A 22,298-nucleotide genomic window follows, 5' to 3' on the forward strand; every position below is an offset into this window, starting at 1 on the left:
TTCAAACGATAAGATCATCGTAGAATATGTAGGATCCAATATGGGCATCCAAGTCATGCTATTGGATATTGACCGAGGAGTCTCTCAGGTCATGTCTACATAGTTCTCGAACCCGCAGGGTCTGCACACTTAAGGTTCGACGTTGTTTTATGCGTATTTGAGTTATATGGTTGGTTACCGAATGTTGTTCGGAGTCCCGTATGAGATCACGGACGTCACGAGGGTTTCCGGAATGGTCCGGAAACGAAGATTGATATATAGGATGACCTCATTTGATTACCGGAAGGTTTTGGAGTTACCGGGAATGTACCGGGAATGACGAATGGGTTCCGGGAGTTCACCGGGGGGGGGGGGCAACCCACCCCGGGGAAGCCCATAGGCTTTGGGGAGACACACCAGCCCTTAGTGGGCTGGTGGGACAGCCCTGAAGGGGCCTATGCTCCAAGAGAAGGAAATCAAAGAAAAAAAAAGAGGGAGGAAGTGGGAAGGGAGGGGGACTCCTCCCACCAAACCAAGTCCAACTCGGTTTGGGGGGGGGGAGTCCTCCCCCCCTTGGCTCGGCCGACCCCTTGAGGGTCCCTTGGACCCCAAGGCAAGGTCCCCCTCCCTCCTCCTATATATATGGAGCTTTTAGGGCAGATTTGAGACGACTTTCTCATGGTTGCCCGACCACATATCTCCATAGTTTTTCCTCTAGATCGCGTTTCTGCGGAGCTCGGGCGGAGCCCTGCTGAGACAAGGTCATCACCAACCTCCGGAGCGCCGTCACGCTGCCGGAGAACTCTTCTACCTCTCCGTCTCTCTTGCTGGATCAAGAAGGCCGAGATCATCGTCGAGCTGTACGTGTGCTGAACGCGGAGGTGTCGTCCGTTCGGTACTAGATCGTGGGACTGATCGCGGGATTGTTCGCGGGGCGGATCAAGGGACGTGAGGACGTTCCACTACATCAACCGCGTTCTCTAATGCTTCTGCTGGAGGATCTACAAGGGTATGTAGATCACTCATCCCCTCTCGTAGATGGACATCACCATGATAGGTCTTCGTGCGCGTAGGAAAATTTTTGTTTCCCATGCGACGTTCCCCAACAGTGGCATCATGAGCTAGGTTCATGGGTAGATGTCTTCTCGAGTAGAACACAAAAGGTTTTGTGGGCGGTGATGTGCGTTTTTCTGCCCTCCTTAGTCTTTTCTTGATTCCGCGGTATTGTTGGATTGAAGCGGCTTGGACCGACATTACTCGTACGCTTACGAGAGACTGGTTTCATCGTTACGAGTAACCCCCTTTGCTCAAAGATGACTGGCAAGTGACGGTTTCTCCAACTTTAGTTGAATTGGATTTGACCGAGGAGGTCCTTGGATGAGGTTAAATAGCAACTCATATATCTCCGTTGTGGTGTTTGCGTAAGTAAGATGCGATCCTACTAGATACCCTTGGTCACCACGTAAAACATGCAACAACAAAATTAGAGGACGTCTAACTTGTTTTTGCAGGGTATGATTGTGATGTGATATGGCCAACGATGTGATGTGATATATTGGATGTATGAGATGATCATGTTGTAATAGAAATATCAACTTGCACGTCGATTGTACGGCAACCGGCAGGAGCCATAGGGTTGTCTTTATACTAACATATGTGCTTGCAGATGCGTTTACTATTTTGCTAGGATGTAGCTTTAGTAGTAATAGCATAAGTAGCACGACAACCCCGATGGCAACACGTTGATGGATGATCATGGTGTGGCGCCGGTGACAAGAAGATCGTGCCGGTGCTTTGGTGATGGAGATCAAGAAGCACGTGATGATGGCCATATCATGTCACTTATGAATTGCATGTGATGTTAATCCTTTTATGCACCTTATTTTGCTTAGAACGACGGTAGCATTATGAGGTGATCTCTCACTAAAATTTCAAGACGAAATTGTGTTCTCCCCGACTGTGCACCGTTGCTACAGTTCGTCGTTTCGAGACACCACGTGATGATCGGGTGTGATAGACTCAACGTTCACATACAACGGGTGCAAAACAGTTGCGCACGCGGAACACTCGGGTTAAGCTTGACGAGCCTAGCATGTGCAGACATGGCCTCGGAACACATGAGACCGAAAGGTCGATCATGAATCATATAGTTGATATGATTAGCATAGGGATGCTTACCACTGAAACTATACTCAACTCACGTGATGATCGGACTTGGGATAGTGTAAGTGGATCATGAACCACTCAAATGACTAGGGAGATGTACTTTTTGAGTGGGAGTTTAGCATATAATTTGATTAAGTTGAACTCTAATTATCTTGAACATAGTCTAAGTCCACTTTGAATATATTTGTGTTGTAGATCATGGCTCACGCAAGTGTCATCCTGAATTTTAATACGTTCCTAGAGAAAGCTAAGTTGAAAGATGATGGAAGCAACTTTGTAGACTGGGCTCGTAATCTTAAGCTAATCTTACAAGCTGGAAAGAAGGATTATGTCCTTAATGCTGCGCTAGGAGATGAACCACCCGCTACGGCTGATCAGGATGTTAAGAACGCTTGGTTAGCGCGTAAGGAGGACTACTCAATAGTTCAGTGTGCAGTCTTGTATGGCTTAGAACCGGGACTTCAACGTCGCTTTGAGCGTCATGGAGCATTTGAAATGTTCCAGGAGTTGAAGTTTATCTTTCAGAAGAATGCCCGGATCGAGAGGTATGAGACCTCCGATAAATTCTATGCTTGCAAGATGGAGGAAAACTCGTCTGTCAGTGAACATGTGCTCAAAATGTCTGGGTACTCAAACCGTCTAGCTGAACTGGGGATTGAACTCCCGCAAGAAGCTATCACTGACAGAATCCTTCAATCACTGCCGCCAAGCTATAAAGGCTTTGTGTTGAACTACGACATGCAAGGGATGAACAAGTCTCCCGACGAGTTGTTTGCGATGCTGAAAGTCGCAGAGTCTTAACTCCGTAAAGAGCATCAAGTGTTGATGGTAAGCAAGACCACTAGTTTCAAGAGAAACGGCAAAGGAAAGAAGGGCAATTCGAAGAAGAGCAGCAAGCCTGTTGCCAATCCGCCGAAGAAGCCCAAAGCTGGACCTAAGCCTGAAACAGAGTGCTTCTATTGCAAGGGTATGGGTCACTGGAAGCTCAATTCCCCAAGTATCTGGCAGATAAGAAGCCGGGCAAAGAAAAATCAGGTATATTTGATATACATGTTATTGATGTGTACTTAACCGGCTCTCGTAGTAGTGCCTGGGTATTCGATACCGGTTCTGTTGCTCACATTTGCAACTCGAAGCAGGAACTGCGGAATAGACGAAGGCTGGCGAAAGACGAAGTGACGATGCGCGTAGGAAACGGTTCCAAGGTTGATGCAATCGCCGTCGGCACAGTGTCACTTCAACTACCATCGGGATTAGTGATGAACTTAAATCATTGTTATTTAGTGCCTGCGTTGAGCATGAACATTATATCTGGATCTTGTTTATTGCGAGACGGTTACTCTTTTAAGTCTGAGAATAATGGTTGTTCTATTTCTATGAGTAACATCTTTTATGGTCATGCACCGAATGTGAGAGGATTGTTCATATTGAATCTTGATAGCGATACGCATATACATAACATTGAGACCAAAAGAGTTAGAGTAAACAATGATAGCGCCATATTTTTGTGGCACTGCCGCTTGGGTCATATTGGTGTAAAGCGCATGAAGAAACTCCATGCTGATGGACTTTTGGAGTCACTTGACTTTGATTCACTTGACACGTGCGAACCATGCCTCATGGGAAAGATGACTAAGACTCCGTTCTCCGGAACAATGGAGCGTGCGAGTGACTTGTTGGAGATCATACATACCGATGTGTGTGGTCCAATGAGCGTGGAGGCACGCGGCGGATATCGTTATTTTTTCACCTTCACTGACGATTTAAGTAGATATGGTTATGTCTACTTGATGAAGCACAAGTCTGAAACATTTGAAAAGTTCAAGCAATTTCAGAGTGAAGTGGAAAATCATCGTAACAAGAAGATCAAGTTCCTGCGGTCTGATCGTGGGGGTGAATATCTGAGTTTCGAGTTTGGTGCTCACTTAAGACAATGTGGAATTGTTTCGCAGTTAACACCGCCTGGAACACCACAGCGTAATGGTGTGTCCGAACGTCGTAATCGTACTTTGTTAGAGATGGTGCGATCTATGATGTCTCTTACTGATTTGCCGTTATCATTTTGGGGTTATGCATTAGAAACAGCTGCATTCACTTTAAATAGGGCACCATCAAAATCCGTTGAGACGACACCATACGAACTGTGGTATGGCAAAAGTCCAAAGTTGTCATTTCTTAAAGTTTGGGGATGTGATGCTTATGTCAAAAAGCTTCAGCCTGAAAAGCTGGAACCCAAAGCGGAAAAATGCGTCTTCATAGGTTACCCAAAAGAGACAGTTGGGTACACCTTCTATCTCAAATCCGAGGGCAAAGTGTTTGTTGCTAAGAATGGAACTTTTCTCGAGAAGGAGTTTCTCTCGAGAGAATTGAGTGGGAGGAAGATAGAACTTGATGAGGTTGTCGAACCTCTCATCCCTCTGGATGGTGGCGCAGGGCAAGGGGAATCCTCTGTCTTTGCGACGCCGGTTGAGGAGGAAGTTAATGATGATGATCATGAAACTCCAGTTCAAGTTTCTGTTGAACCACGCAGGTCGACGAGATCACGCGCTGCTCCAGAGTGGTACGGTAATCCCGTCTTATCAATCATGTTGTTAGACAACAATGAACCTGCAAATTATGAAGAAGCAATGGTGGGCCCAGATTCCAACAAATGGCTAGAAGCCATGAAATCCGAGATAGGATCCATGTATGAGAACAAAGTGTGGACTTTGTAGATACTACCTGAGGGCCGCAAGGCTATTCAGAACAAATGGATCTTTAAGAAGAAGACGGACGCTGACGGCAATGTGACCGTTTATAAAGCTCGACTTGTGGCAAAGGGTTTTTCACAAGTTCCAGGAGTTGACTACGATGAGACCTTCTCACCCGTAGCGATGCTTAAGTCCGTCAGAATCATGTTAGCAATAGCTGTATTTTTCGATTATGAAATCTGGCAGATGGATGTCAAAACGGCGTTCCTTAACGGTTTCCTTAAGGAAGAGTTGTATATGATGCAACCCGAAGGTTTTGTCGATCCTAAAAATGCTGACAAGGTGTGCAAGCTCCAGCGATCCATTTATGGACTGGTGCAAGCATCTCGGAGTTGGAACAAACGCTTTGATGAGGTGATCAAAGCATTTGGGTTTATACAAGTGGTTGGGCAATCTTGTATTTACAAGAAAGTGAGTGGGAGCTCTGTGGCGTTTCTAATATTATATGTGGATGACATATTACTGATTGGAAACAACGTGGAGCTTTCGGAGAGCATAAAAGGTTACTTGAATAAAAGTTTCTCTATGAAGGACCTAGGAGAAGCTGATTACATTCTAGGCATTAAGATCTATAGGGATAGATCGAAACGCTTGATAGGACTTTCACAAAGCACATACCTTGATAAAGTTTTGAAGAGGTTCAAAATGGAACAGTCCAAGAAAGGGTTCTTGCCAGTTTTACAAGGTACGAGATTGAGTAAGACTCAGTGCCCAGCAACTGATGAAGATAGAGAGCATATGCGCTCCGTCCCCTATGCTTCAGCCATAGGTTCTATCATGTATGCGATGCTGTGCACTAGACCGGATATTAGCCTGGCCATAAGTATGGTAGGTAGGTTCCAGAGTAATCCAGGAGTGGATCACTGGACAGCGGTCAAGAATATCCTGAAGTACCTGAAAAGGACTAAGGAGATGTTTCTCGTGTATGGAGGTGACGAAGAGCTCGCCGTAAAAGGTTACGTCGATGCAAGCTTTGACACAAATCCGGACGACTCTAAGTCGCAAACCGGATACGTATTTATTCTTAATGGGGGTGCAGTAAGCTGGTGCAGTTCCAAGCAAAGCGTCGTAGTAGATTCTACATGTGAAGCGGAGTACATGGCTGCCTCGGAGGCGGCTAAGGAGGGTGTCTCGATGAAGCAGTTCATGACGGATCTTGGAGTGGTGCCAAGTGCACTGGATCCGATAACCTTGTTCTGTGACAACACTGGTGCCATTGCCTTAGCAAAGGAACCAAGGTTTCACAAGAAGACCAGACACATCAAACGACGCTTCAACCTCATCCGCGACTACGTCGAGGAGGAGGACGTAAATATATGCAAAGTGCACACGGATCTGAATGTAGCAGACCCGCTGACTAAACCTCTTCCACGGCCAAAACATGATCGACACCAGAACTGTATGGGTGTTAGATTTATTACAATGTAATTCACATGGTGATGTGAGGGCTAGATTATTGACTCTAGTGCAAGTGGGAGACTGTTGGAATTATGCCCTAGAGGCAATAATAAATGTATAGTTATTATAATAATTCCTGTATCAAGATAATAGTTTATTATCCATGCTATAATTGTATTGAATGAAGACTCATTTACATGTGTGGATACATAGACAAAACACCGTCCCTAGCATGCCTCTAGTTGGCTAACCAGTTGATCGATGATAGTCAGTGTCTTCTGATTATGAACAAGGTGTTGTTGCTTGATAACTGGATCACGTCATTGGGAGAATCACGTGATGGACTAGACCCAAACTAATAGACGTAGCATGTTGATCGTGTCATTTTGTTGCTACTGTTTTCTGCGTGTCAAGTATTTATTCCTATGACCATGAGATCATATAACTCACTGACACCGGAGGAATGCTTTGTGTGTATCAAACGTCGCAACGTAACTGGGTGACTATAAAGATGCTCTACAGGTATCTCCGAAGGTGTTAGTTGAGTTAGTATGGATCAAGACTGGGATTTGTCACTCCGTGTGATGGAGAGGTATCTCGGGGCCCACTCGGTAATACAACATCACACACAAGCCTTGCAAGCAATGTAACTTAGTGTAAGTTGCGGGATCTTGTATTACGGAACGAGTAAAGAGACTTGCCGGTAAACGAGATTGAAATAGGTATGCGGATACTGACGATCGAATCTCGGGCAAGTAACATACCGAAGGACAAAGGGAATGACATACGGGATTATACGAATCCTTGGCACTGAGGTTCAAACGATAAGATCTTCGTAGAATATGTAGGCTCCAATATGGGCATCCAGGTCCCGCTATTGGATATTGACCGAGGAGTCTCTCGGGTCATGTCTACATAGTTCTCGAACCCGCAGGGTCTGCACACTTAAGGTTCGACGTTGTTTTATGCGTATTTGAGTTATATGGTTGGTTACCGAATGTTGTTTGGAGTCCCGGATGAGATCACGGACGTCACGAGGGTTTCCGGAATGGTCCGGAAACGAAGATTGATATATAGGATGACCTCATTTGATTACCGGAAGGTTTTCGGAGTTACCGGGAATGTACCGGGAATGACGAATGGGTTCCGGGAGTTCACCGGGGGGGCAACCCACCCCGGGGAAGCCCATAGGCTTTGGGGAGACACACCAGCCCTTAGTGGGCTGGTGGGACAGCCCCAAAGGGGCCTATGCGCCAAGAGAAGGAAATCAAAGGAAAAGAAAAAAAGAGAGGGAGGAAGTGGGAAGGGAGGGGGACTCCTCCCACCAAACCAAGTCCAACTCGGTTTGGGGGGGGAGTCCTCCCCCCCTTGGCTCGGCCGACCCCTTGAGGGTCCCTTGGACCCCAAGGCAAGGTCTCCCTCCCTCGTCCTATATATATGGAGCATTTAGGGCAGATTTGAGACGACTTTCTCACGGTTGCCCGACCACATATCTCCATAGTTTTTCCTCTAGATTGTCCCCCTCCCTCCTCCTATATATATGGAGCTTTTAGGGCAGATTTGAGACGACTTTCTCACGGTTGCCCGACCACATATCTCCATAGTTTTTCCTCTAGATCGCGTTTCTGCGGAGCTCGGGCGGAGCCCTGCTGAGACAAGATCATCAACAACCTCCGGAGCGCCGTCACGCTGCCGGAGAACTCTTCTACCTCTCCGTCTCTCTTGCTGGATCAAGAAGGCCGAGATCATCGTCGAGCTGTACGTGTGCTGAACGCGGAGGTGCCGTCCGTTCGGTACTAGATCGTGGGACTGATCGCGGGATTGTTCGCGGGGCGGATCGAGGGACGTGAGGACGTTCCACTACATCAACCGTGTTCTCTAACGCTTGTGCTGTACGATCTACAAGGGTATGTAGATCACTCATCCCCTCTCGTAGATGGACATCACCATGATAGGTCTTCGTGCGCGTAGGAAAATTTTTGTTTCCCATGCGACGTTCCCAACACAAACCCCGGGAAATTTGTCCGGCAAAGCACACCAAGGACGGAGTTCGGCCTGCGGACTCCAAGAGGGTGTACCCATCCCCTGTAGTATGATAAGGTGAGCGCATTAGATATTTGAACAAACTTGAAGGCAAAAGCTAAAAAAAGGGTAAATGTACTTACCTATCTCCTTCAGGTTTAATCACCGGCCTCTGCTCGCGGGTAGCCGGGGCGACCGGGAGACGTGTACTACCAGGCTTGTACACGGTGGCCCCGTCCACCTGCACATCGCCCTCACTATTCGTAAGCTCATCCCCGCCATCCCCGCCCCCTGAGCCACCCGGACCCTCGGTCCAATCCGGCAACTCGGTACGATCCGGCCAAGGCTCCCATCCGGCCCTCTCCACGTCGGGTGAAGCCTCCGGAACCGTAATATCCTCCGGCTGCTCCTGGGCTGAATGCACCTCGACCCGAGGCTGCTCCTGGACCGGAGTCTCATGGGACGAATGCCCGTGAACACCAGTCTCCTGGACCGGAGTCCCCGTAGCCTCCTCCGCAAACGGGTTGACCATACTAGTCCTATGCTCGGGTGAATGAGCTGGTGGTGGTGGCGAGGACGGCTCAACAGTCCTCCTGGATCTTCCGCGGCCACCACCTCTCCCTGTACCCTTCCCTTCCTCCCTACCCGACCAACACCTCTCCCAGTGGGCAATGCCGCCGATGAAGAAGAACCCCCGGCTGGTGTCAAAAGACTGTCTGCCAAGGCTCTACGGAGAGATAGGGGTGGAAGGGAAGTACCACCCCTCGTGCGGGGCGCCTGGGAAGAACCCGTCGAGCGCTCTGGACCCGCGCCCACCATGTTTCAACACCTGCCATGATAAAGATTAAAAGAAATTAGTACAACATAAAAAATTGAATGACTGACATGAATAATAATATGTACATGAATAATAAAGATTAAAATATATATAATTTAAGTTGTGAATCTTACAAACTAATAATCATCATCAATAAATGCATCATCATCATCACTATCACGCATGTCTTCATGAATGACGAGCTCATCGGGTTCAACGGCGTGAAGTTGTGAAAGGCCTTCCCTTAATCGTTGAAGCATTGACAGGTCATCCGCATCAGTAACCTCTACGAGTTCCAGGTCTTCTAGTTCCGGCTTAGGGCTGGAGTCGGATTCATTGTCGCTGTCTACTTCCATGTTCTTCGATGAAGCATGGCGGTTCTTGAAACGTTTCTTGGAAAGACGTGCTTCTTGGAAGAATTCTCCATCATATGTGTCTGGGTTAATCTGAGGTTCATAATCCTGTTCATTTGGGAGAGGTGGTCTGACATGTGGCGGCACTTCATAAACAACATACCAACCTTCCAGATTCTTATCCGTTTGGCATGCCCACGGTAGATAGAAAACTTGGGTCGCCTGTTGAGCCGTAATATAGACATCAGGAACATCTAAATGGGTGTTTGGATTGATTTCGACTAGTCCTATATGTTCATGAGTCCTTCTAGTCTTTTTCGGCTGGAACCAATAACATTTGAAGACTACGACGTTCGGTGGGTTTTCACCATAGAATTGAAGTTCATAAATTGCTTCAACTCTTCCATAATACTCGATAACACCTTCGCCGATAGCAGAGACACCACAATTTGTAGATTTCCGGTCGGGCATAGATAGCTCTTTGCCAAAGGTACGAAAGAGATACCCGTTGATGTTGTATTTCTCAAATGAACGGACCTTATAGTCAAAACCATTAGCGACTTGTCTCAATTCGGCGTCCATAGACTCCGAATTAGCCTACAAGCTTAATACGAAACGGTTGTTGCATTAGCCGCAAGTTAGACCAAGAATGAAATGGTCCATTATTGATAATTACCGTTTGTTTGAACCAAGAGATGAAACCGGGATAGCCGCCTCCTGTCTTTGACAGAAGCTCATACTCTTCGACGGAATCATTTTCGATCACCGCTCCATCCGAGAATTTGAAGACGTAACGGCTGTTTGAAATATCCGAGAATAAGAACAGTTCAAATGAATTAGAAGTTACGGGAAAATGTGCCGAGAACTCACTCGATGTACGGCCGCACTTCTGTTAGGTTGTTGAAGATATACAACGAAATGTTCCGCCATTCTTCGATATCCAACGTTATTGGTTTCGAAGCACCGGCTGGTGCGAGCTTCCCTTTGAATAGGCTGAGGTTGGACCCACCTTTTTTAGGGTCTCCATCATTGTGCCGAGGCTTCGGATTATGCAAATGATGATTTTTGGCTTCGTAGTGTGTTGTCACAAAGTTTGCCACCTCCTCAGTAATGAATGCCTTAGCCATCGATGCTTCAATTCTACACTTATTTTTACATTTAGCTCGAAGGGTCTTCTGCATCCTCTCAGTTGCATAGCACCAACGATCTTGCACGGGCCCACCCAATCTTGCCTCGGTCGGTAGATGTAAAATCAAATGCTGCATTGGATTAAAGAAGCCCGGTGGAAAGATCTTCTCTAACTTGCACAACAACTCCGGTGCAAACTCCTCCATGTCTTCTACCACGCCGGGCGACAATTCTTTCGCACAAAGAACACGGAAGAAATAGCTCAGCTCCGCCAGTACTAGCCATTCATCCTCAGGAATAAAGCCACGTAACATCACCGGCATTACCCGCTCTAGCCATATGTGCCAGTCATGACTCTTGAGACCAAAGATTTTTATTTTTTCAAGACTCGCTCCCCTCTTTAGATTCGTTGCATTCCCATCGGGGAACATCAAGTGCATTTTGACCCACAAGATAATTTCCCTCATAGCTGGCCTTCCAAGATTGAACCACGCCTTCGGCTTCGACCACTTCTGCTTTCCTTTGCCTTCTCGCATGTTTTGTAACGGTCTATGACATAGTGTCTCTTGATCGACTCTAGCCTTAATATTATCCTTTGTCTTCCCATCTATGTCGAACAATGTACCAAAAATAGCCTCTCCGATATTCTTTTCAGTGTGCATCATGTCGATATTGTGTGGAAGAAGGAGGTCTTTGAAGTAAGGCAGATCCCACAAGCATGGCTTGTGAGTCCAGGCATGTTTTGAATTATACCCCTTGAAATACCCTGGACGCTCTGGATTAGGCTCGAGGGCGTTTAACTGATCCAGGATCTGTTGGCCTATGAACGCAGGTGGTGCCATGTTTTTGACAACTTTACCTTTGGTAAAGTTCTTCTTGTCTTTTCTGAACTGATGGTCAGGATCCAGGAACTGTCTATGCAAGTCAAAGCAAGAATACTTCCGACCCTCCTGCAACCAATGAAACTGAAGAGCTGCCTTGCATTGGGGGCACGGGAACCTTCCATGCACACACCATCCAGAGAATAGCGCATACGCTGGCAAGTCATGCATAGAGTATATGTACCACACATGCATTTTGAAGTTTTCTTTTCTAGCGGCATCGTATGTCTTGACCCCATTTTCCCAAGCTTCTTCCAATTCATCCTTAAGCGGTTGCAGGTACACATTCATATTCTTCCCCGGATAGTTGGGCCCTGGAATTATCAACGTCAGAAATATGTTCTTTCTTTGCATAATCTACCCGGGGGGGAGATTGAGTGGAATGACAAATACAGGCCAAAACTTGTATTGGGTTGCCGTCATGCCGAAGGGATTAAAACCATCCGTGGTGGCGCAGACTCGAGGATTCCTTGGATCTGCCGCTTTATCCTGATGCAATCCATCGAAATGTTTCCACGCTTCCCCATCCGATGTGTGTACCATCATATTATTCCATCCGCATCTAGTTCGGTTCTTTTGCCCAATTTGTGCCATGTCATCTGTCTGGCTGTCTCTTCGACCATGAAAAGATGTTGAACTCTTGGTACGATTGGCATATACCGAAGAACACTAACTGCGATTTTGGTCTGCCTCTTCTCACCCATACCGTTGTCTACGAGAAGATACCTGCAAGACTCGCAATTGGGACAATAGTCCAAGTGTGCATACTCCTTCCTAAATAAGACACATCCTTTCTCACATGCATCTATCTTCTCATAGGGCATCTTAAGTACACGAAGTATTTTGTCCGACTGGTACAGGTTTGCAGGCATGACATGGCCTTTGGGTAGGAAACGTCCAAATAGTGTCATCATCACGTCGTAGCATTCTCTTCCCAAGTTGAACTGAGCCTTCAGAGCCATTACTTGTGCAATTGCATCCAGCTGACAGAGCTCAGTGTGCCCATGGAGAGGACGTTTTGAAGACTCCAACATTTCATAAAAGGCCTTTGCAGATTCCTCCATCTCATCTTCCGAATCCCGAGCATCATCAAAGTCTTGCACCATGTCTTCGATCCCAGTACCATGCTCGTCCGTGCGACGATGGACCACCTCAGCTCTTGTGCATTGTATAGACTCACCATGAAATGTCCACACCGTATAATTAGGCTTAAAACACCTCCTCTGCAGGTGTTTAATCATTACAGCCTCTGTCGTCTTTTTATAGTTGTCGCATCCAGGACAGGGGCAATAATTTCTTTCCTGGCCATTTGCGAATGCGGCTTTCACAAATTCCTTTGTTTTTAAAAACCATTCTTTCGTCATCTCTTTCTGACTAGGGTGACCGGTATACATCCACGCACGATCACTCATCTTGTGTAGCTACTAAAGACAGAAGAAGTATATTTATATATAATTTAGCATTTATATTCATCGGTTAATCAGGTTCGCCATTTTTATTACGTCCAGGCAACCTACACGCTAATAGGTAAAGATAGGTCCTAATCCCACCCGAGTATGTGTAGATTGGGTTCGTTTTCCCATGCTCTGCTCCGGATCCAACGCAAAATTTCGGCAGCACCTCCCCGCTATTCTCCTGATACACGTCTCCGCAATAAACAGAGACGATGTGCATCCGGAGAACAACAGGGAGGCACTGACGAAATTCCGCATCGGATCCAGAGCACAACATACGGGAAAATTAACCCAATCTACACATACTCGGGCTGTCCATGGATAATGTTGGACAATTCGAAAGGATGGCGGTTATAAATATGCAAAGACATGCATATTTATAGATGACGCCCTTTCGAACGGGAGACGCATACTGGTCACGCATACTGATAAATTAATTCAATTACCTAAATCTAGAAAGTTTCATCCGGAGACCGAGCCACGGTAAATGAAGGGGGGCGGGGAGGAGATGAAATTTGTACTGACCCACGAATGCAGGGGCGGAGCTCGTACAACGCACGGGCAGGTCTTCGCACAGCAGACTTCACAGCGACGAGACAACTATCACATGTAAATCCTTTGATCAACACAAATATTCCAATTATGTCATTTTAGAGGAAAACAAGCTAAGTATATAATATTCATGACCTAACCAAGGTTCTTGTGCCATTTTGAGCTTATTGTGGTATTTTGGAGCTAAATGGGCTAATTATGTCATTGTTGGGTTAATTAAAGCAAGGATAATATGAAAGAGGATAAGAAAGAGGAGGAGGAGGAGGAGAAGAATAAGAAATCAAGAAGAAGGAGGAGGAGGAGGAGAAGGAGGAGGAGGAGAAGGATAGAAGGTCCTTGGCCTTCTCCTCCTCCTCCTCCTCCTCCTTCTCCTTCTTCTCTTCTTCTTCTTCTTCTTCTTCTTTCTTTTCATTTTGCCTATTTCTTCTCCTCTTCTCCTCTTGTTGTAGCTAAATTACCTAATTATGTCTTTTTTGAGCTAAATGGGCTAATTATCCCATTTTAGAGGAACACAAGCTAAGTATATAATACTAATGAGCTAACCAAGGTTCTTATGCCATTTTGAGCTTATTATGGTATTTTGGAGCTAAATGGACTAATTATGTCATTGTTGGGGAAATTAATGCAATTGCAAGGATAATATGAAAGAGGAGAAGAAAGAGGAGGAGGAGGAGAAGAAGAAGAAATCAAGGAGGAGGAGGAGCAGAAGGACTAGAAGGTCCTTGGCCTTCTCATCCTCCTCCTCCTCCTCCTCCTCCTCCTCCTCCTCCTTCTCCTTCTTCTCTTCTTCTTCTTCTCTTCTTCTTCTTCTTCTATCTTTTCATTTTGCCTATTTCTTCTCCTCTTTCCTCTTGTTGGAGCTAAATTACCTAATTATGTATTTTTGAGCTAAATGTTCCAATTATGTCATTTTAGAGGAAAACAAGCTAAATATATAATTTTCATGAGCTAAGCAAGGTTCTTGTGCCATTTTGAGCTTATTATGGTATTTTGGAGCTAAATGGGCTAATTATGTCATTGTTAGGTTAATTAAAGCAAGGATAATATGAAAGAGGAGAAGAAAGAGGAGGAGGAGGAGAAGAAGAAGAAATCAAGAAGAAGGAGGAGGAGGAGAAGGCCAAGGACCTTCTGGCCTTCTCCTCCTCCTCCTCCTCCTTCTTCTCTTCTTCTTCTTCTTCTTCTTCTTCTTCTTTCTTTTCATTTTTCCTATTTCTTCTCCTCTTCTCCTCTTGTTGGAGCTAAATTACCTAATTATGTCTTTTTTGAGCTAAATGGGCTAATTATCCCATTTTAGAGGAAAACAAGCTAAGTATATAATATTAATGAGCTAACCAAGGTTCTTATGCCATTTTGAGCTTATTATGGTATTTTGGAGCTAAATGGACTAATTAATTCCAAAAAACTAAATACCAAACATGTGATCTTCTTTTTGTCTTCTCCTCCTCCTATTCTTCTTCTTCTTCTTCCTATTCTTATTCTTCTTCTTCTCCTCCTCCTCCTCCTCTTCTCCTCTTCTCCTCCTCCTCCTCTTCTTCTTCTTCTTCCTATTCTTCTTCTCCTCTTCTCCTCCTCCTTCTCCTCTTCTTCTCCTCCTCCTATTCTTCTTCTCCTTCTTCTCCTCCTCCTCCTCCTCTTCTCCTCTTCTCCTCCTCCTCCTCTTCTTCTACTTCCTATTCTTTCTAGTAAGCTAACTAACTAACTAACCTAACTAACCAAGCTAACTAAACCTATCGCTAAACCTAGATAGCACTAAACAGCAAAAAAAAAAAACAGAATCTACCACTAAGTAACTAAAAAATAATCTAGCTACCACTAAATAACAAAGCAAAATCTACCACTAAACTACCAACTAAATCTACTAATTAACTAACTAAATCTACCAACTAACTAAACTACCACTAAAACTACTAATTAACTAACCTACCAACTAAACTATATATGCCACAACAACTACAATAACAACAACAACTACAATAACAAGAACAACTACTACAACAACAATAAAAAATCATGCCGGTAGTTATAATCTAATTCCAAAGAACTAAATACCAAAAAATAAAAAATCAAGGGGGCGGGGGTGGATGGGCTTACCGGCAGTGGGGCTGCGGGGGCGGCGCCGAGGCCTGCGGGGCAGTGGCTGGGCCGGCGGCGCCGGCGGTGGGGCTGCGGCGGCGGCACCAGGGGCCCCGGGGGTGGGGCAGCGGGGGCGCACCAGGGGCACCACGGGGCGCCGGCGGTGGGGCTTGAGGGGCGGCACCAGGGGGCGCCGGGGGGGTTGTGGGGCTTCGGGGCGGCACCAGGGGTGGCCGGGCGACAGTGCTGGCGGCGTTGGGCATCGGGGGAGGAGAGAGAGAGGGAGGAGTCGTTTGAGAGAGAGAGAGAGAGAGGGCCACGATGGGGGCAGGACATCCATTACTAGATTCAAGATCTTTGCCGTCTGCTGGCACACGGCAAAGGGGTCTATACTCTTTGCCGTCTGCTGGCAGACGGCAAAGAAGGCGCTAGGAGACGGCAAATAAGGGAGTAGGTTGACCTAAGGTTCCCCCGGCCAGATCTGCTTCTTTGCCTTCTGCTGGCGCCTTCTTTGCCGTTTGCCGCGGACGGCAAAGAGCTGACTGCTGGCAAAGACCTTCTTTGCCATCAGCGAGTTCTTTGCCGTCAGTTTTGCTGAAGCTGATGGCAAAGAATAGGCAGACGGGAAAATCTCTGATTCCAGTAGTGCAAAGAGCCTCAAGATATGACTCAAGAAGAGTTTGTAGTTTTTCGTAAACAGGATCCCTATTGCTTTCCACAAGATGAGACTCTTGGACAAGGCTAAATCACTCATTAATACCAAGATCATCATGAAAAGGATCAATCTCTTTCTGGATGCCAAGAGTATTTATACATGGCACATGACTTCCTATCCTCGCACTACATATTTTGCTGAAGCTCACACTCTCTGTCAGTAGTGGGGTCTTGGTCATCTCATCAGCTTCAACAAGGACTTTGACAGCGAGATTGTGGCTCAATTTTATGCCACTGTTCACTTTCACGAGGATGAGGTGAGGCGCGTGACATGGATGACTCGTGGTCGTGTGCTGCACTCCGACTAGAAGACCTTCATAAACTCTGTGGGCTACGCTGATCGTGGCCCGGATGAGCCTATTGGACTGAGGCCACACACTCTGGGTGTTGCTGCTATTCACAAGTCCAAGCTTATTCGTAACTCTAGGATTGTGAAGACTACCAAGGGTGATCGCACTGAGCTCATTCCCTTTCTTGACATCATGCAAAGGATTTTCCGCAACACTCTGTTTCCTCGTGTTGGAAACAAAGACCAGGTGCATTCTTATCTTGTGAACCTATTACTTCTCTGCATTAAGGAGCAAGGCAGCCAGCCCACTTTGGATGTTTCCCACATTATGTGGATGGAGCTGCGTTCAGCCGTTCTTGACAAGAAGAAAGTGCCATCTATGGCCCGTATCTGTACAAGCTGATTGAGGATGCATGGCATGCTGCCTTTCCTACTGAGCTTTTAGTGACTCGCCGCATGGTTCACCACGGTGTACTCAAGCTCCATGTGAAGTAAAATTGGGGGAGTCCTGTGACAGCCCGGTGCCGACGTTCCCGAAGATTCCCCTTCTATTCCGTTTTCGTCATGTGTCTATTTTATTTTGTTGCATCATCATCGCATCATGCGCATCATCAGCTTTGCATCAGCATCTCCGTTGCCGCCAGTTTTCAAATCTTGCATCCGTTGTTAGTTGCCGGTTTTCGTCGTTGTCCGTTCTGAGCCCGACCGCACTCGCAAGCGCTCGCGGCATCGTTCGAATATTGTTTCTAAAGTGTGCGTAAAACTTTCTCTGATCCGGGTGACACTTGGCATGCGGTCGTGATTAGTTATAGCCAGGCCGCATGTCGACTTTCGTCGCGATCGGAGTTCGTCTGCTACCCGAACGGTCGACTGTAGCGGCACCGTATTCGGTCTACCATCGGATGTTTTGCGTTCTTTTAAACTCTGTTGCCGGGTTGCCTATTTTCCCTCTCATCTCTGCCTAGCCCCTTTGCACAGTGCACAGAACCTTCGCGCAACCTAGCCCGAAACTCCCCCCGGAACCCGAACCGGGCGGTCGTGACCGCTGGATCCGAATCAACCCTGTTTTACCGCAAACCGTCATCGGTTTGTCCATTGGTCTCCCTAACCTCATTATTTTGGTCGTCCGATCTAAATCGGAGAGCCTAAATAACCCCTAACCCTAGTCCTATTCCCTATATATAGATCACCTAGACCTATTTTGAGGAACCCTAGAAAACCTCCCCGTTGTCCCATCATGCGCCGCCAGCCAATTCCCTCGGGATGGCCTCCCGATCCGCGTCCTCGGGAGACCGCTGAATCTAGCCAGCCTACCCAATCCCTCCCTCATCTCCACAGTTGGATCACGGATGGACGGCCAGGGGAGCCTCCCAGCCCCCACGTTCGCTCCTGCACGCGCCTCCCGTCATAGAGCTCGATCCCTGGATCGGGAGAGCCGTCGCCGCCTTCTCCTCTCCACCGGGCGCCGGCGAGCGCCGCCACTAAACCTGCATCGTCGGAGACTAGCCCCTTCCGATGCGCCGCCGCCTTCTACCCCCGAACAGGTCGCCGCCCCTCGTTCCTGCATCGCCCCGCTGCCATGGCCGATGTCGTGAAGCTCCTCCGCAGCCGGTATCTTCCTCGCCGCCGTTCCGTTCCCCGTCGTCCTCGCCGCGTCCCGGGCCCCCTCCGCGCCGTGGCGTCCTCGCCGCCGTCCGCTGCAGGCGCCAACCGCCGCCACCGGTCCTGGTCCTCGATTCGCTCACCCGAGCGCGTCGATCCGCGGCTGGGCAGCGCCCTGACCAGGCCAGCCTGAGCCGGCCCAGCTCCCTACGCCCCTAGGCCCAGCCCGCGCCAGCCTCGGCCCAGTGCCCAGGCGCCTCCGAGCAGGCCTGCCTCCTCCTCCAGATCTGGGCCAAGCCCATGGGTGAGCGGCTCCTCCCACATGCTATCTAGCGCCCGTGTACCATATTACTTTCTTGCGCCCCTGTTAGGGCCGTTAGTAATTTAGGATTTTTTCCTTTTCGGAATTAAATAAAATTCCAGAAAATAGCTAAATATTAGATCGTCCGTAGTTTTTAATCCGTTAGTCGGATCGCGATGAATTACATATGTTTTTCATGTAGTTTTGCGCATAGAATCCGTTTATAAAACTTGCATAATTATTTGACGTTGTTTGACGTGTTGACTGCATAGATTAGCGTGTTGTTCCAATAGGATATAGCCCGTAGCTATTTTTCGCGCGTGTCCAGGTTGCTCGTATGCCATAGATAAAATGCCCATGTTTTAGGAACCATTATTCCATGTATTTTAGAGCGGTCACTCGTATTTTTGCGTGTAGGGATTGCCGCTAGTTTATTTCCCGTGTATAGGTTATTATCTCGCATTTATGTGTGCCTTTATTTTTGTTGTGCAACCCCACATATTTTATATGTTTTTGGGGTAGAAAAATCCATGAGATTTTTCTGTGCATTTAGTTTAGCATTAGAGCAAGTTAGTTCGCGTGATATTTTGCCGTGATGCCCTTTTGTTTAATTCGTAGGATTTATTCCGTGCTTCGTTTGAAGGATTTGTCAACTAGAGAGTTGATCTTGGATGTTTTGTCTAGCCCCTCGTATTTTTCGTTGCAATAGATATGCATGTTTAGGTCTGGTTTGATTTCCCTCAAGTTGCTAGAAATAGTGCTGATTTGGAGGTGCTGAAATATTTCTAAGTCGGGAATCTGTTATATTTTGTTGTTGTCTTGTCCTTCTTGTATCTTGTGATCTGTAGCTCTTTTGAGGTTGGTCCAATGGGGTTAGTTGTAGCCCTTGTGTTTCTCTAGCATGCTGTGAATTTTCATGCCATTTGGAGACCTGTAGCTTATGGTTTTTCTGCTGTCAATATGCCTTCAGATCGAAAACTGCAGCTTCAAAAACTGCTATTTTCACTAAGTCTGAAATAGTGTGTGGGAAGCCATTTTGTGACTTCTTTTCCTAGTGTTCCTTGCTGCCATGCTAGTTGTTGTTAGTTGTTTGTGGTAGTGCTTCTTGACCTCTTTCGTTTCATGCCTTGTTTGAGTTTATCAGAGTAGTGTAGCCCGTAGTTGTGGGGTGTAGAAAATGCTATGTGGCTGATTTTGGCAGATTGTAGTGATTTCTTGTTTTGCTCGTAGTTGTTGAACGGTAGCTCCGATTTGATCGTGTCCTACATGAAAGCTGCTTCGAATCTCGTGTAGTTTCATTTTTCTTGGTGGTTGGATGTTTCGAAGTGCTCGTGACCGTCGTTGCACATATATTGCATTCATGCCATCATATCTTGAAGTGGTTGTAACTTTTGATCCGTAGCTCCGTTGGAAATGATCTCCATGGGTAAATTGCTTGTCGCGACGCATAGAATGTGAACCTACTTGTTTTGCTGTTTAACAACAAATTAAATGCATTAGTTCAGATTTGAACAGAATTGTAAATTAACATGTGAGGTCGTTTCGGAGGTGCTATATGACATTTCCGACCTCATTTAAAATGTCTAGATAGATAGTTTAATTTCCGCTTCACCTCTTGCAAGTTTGACAACATTAATATTGCCGTGTAGATAACCAGGAGTGAACTAAATAATTCCTATGTGGAGTTTTGTCAATATGCAACTCGTTGCATATTGAACTTCACTTAATGTCTAGTGTTTGTTTGTGTGATTTGCCATGCCGTGACTTGTATGTATTCAGCTGCTCATGCATCATTTGTGTTGTTGCACCATGTGGTGAATATTGTGTGTTGATTTGTGTTTCCGGTTTGCTTCGTCTCGATAGAGTTCCGCAGCGTGCCGGATTGTGAGTTCCCGTTCGACTACGTCGGTTCGTCTGCTTCACGGAGGCATTCTTCTTCCAAGCGGGATCTCAGGCAAGATGGCCATTTCCCCAGATACCATTACTACCATTGCCATGCTAGGATTACCGTTTCTATCGATTATGTCTCGTTGCCTACCACATGTTAAATATCAGCCTCTCAACAATGCCATGAAAACCTTCAACCTGTTCGACCTAGCAAACCACTGATTGGCTATGTTACTGCTTGCTTAACCCTGTGTAGCATTGCTAGTTGCAGGTGCAGTTGCTTCCATGTGTTAACATGGGTTCCTTGTTATATCACCATATTAATTTCTATTAATTTAATGCACCTATATACTTGGTAAATTATAGAAGGCTCGGCCTTTCTAGCCTGGTGTTTTATTCCACCTTTGCCTCCTTAGTTTCGGCTACCGGTGTTATGTTCCATAGTTGAGCGCTCTTAACACGATCGGGGTTGTTATGGGGACCCCCTTGATAATTCGTTTTAGATTAAAGCTGGTCCGGCAAGGCCCAACATTGGTTTTACATTTGCCCAACATAATAATTTGATAATACTGAAATGCATAGGGAGTTAGCGCTACCCGAGGAGTAATTTTACATAAACAAGGGGGGCCAGTGCTGATGGTGTTGGTCCCAAGCGGTCTGCCTGCGGGGCCACCGCGAGGAAACTCGAGGTTTGGCACTCGTAGCTAGTTCCATCCGTCGTGTCCTGAGAACGAGATACGCGGCTCCTATCGGGTACGTCGACACGTCGGGCGGCCTTTCTCGATTAGTTTTACCTTTGACGAGATATCTTGTGCATCGGGATTCCGATGATGCTTTGGGTAATCTCAGAGTTGAGGTTTTCCACTAAGGAATCCGATGAGATCGCGAGTGTCGTGATCAAGGATTTCTATGCGGCTTGTGGTAATTTGTGATGGACTAGTTGGAGCACCCCTGCAGGGTTAAATCTTTTCAGAAAGTTGTGCCCGCGGTTATGTGGAAACATGGAAACTTTGTTTAACACTGGTTCTAGATAACTTGAAGTTAACTTATATAAAATATGCCAATTGTGTGTGTAACCGTGACCGTCTCTTTCGTGAGTTCCTTCTCCGATTGAGGACACGGTGGGGTTATGTCTGACGTAGGTAGGTGTTCAGAATCATTCATTTGATCATCAGTAGTTCACGTCCGTTATGCGTAGTTCTTCCCCCTCTTATTTCTTGTACTCGTAAGTTAGCCACCAAATATATGCTTAGCCGCTGCTGCGACCTCACCACTTAACCATACCTCACCTAGTAAGCTTTGCTAGTCTTGATACCTTTGGAAATGAGATTGTTGAGTCCCCTGTGGCTCACAGATTACTACAACACCAGTTGCAGGTACAGGTAAAGGTTACTTGACGCGAGCGCGTTGATTGTTCATTTGGAGTAGCTTCTTCTTCTTCTTCATCATCGATCTAGGATGGGTTCCTAGCCGGCAGCCTGGGATAGCAAGGATGGACGTCGTTCTTCTTTTCTCGTTTGTTTTCGTCCGTAGTCGAACCCTGCTCTTACTCTTGATGATTATGTAATGTACTGATGTGACTGTGATGTAGCTTGTGGCGAGTGTAAGCCAATTCTATATATCTCTTCTTTTCAGTACATGTACTTGTAACGATATCCATTCTTGCGACACGACGAGATGCGCTTCTATCCCTGACGAGGCCTTCATGCCAAATTGAGGATAGGGTCGCATCTTGGGCGTGACAAGTTAGTATCAGAGCAGTACCGACCTAGGAGCCCCCTTGATTGATCGAACTTGGCCGAGTCGAGTCTAGTGAAAAATTTCATTGAGTCTAGTTATATATCGGAGAGTAGGATTCTTTTTTCTCCTCTTCTATGCTCTGGTGAGGAATCTTGACGTAATATTTTAATTCTACTCCTCTTCTCACTCAAA

Source organism: Hordeum vulgare, chromosome 7H (genome assembly GCF_904849725.1).
Source record: "Hordeum vulgare subsp. vulgare chromosome 7H, MorexV3_pseudomolecules_assembly, whole genome shotgun sequence".
NCBI lineage: Eukaryota > Viridiplantae > Streptophyta > Magnoliopsida > Poales > Poaceae > Hordeum > Hordeum vulgare.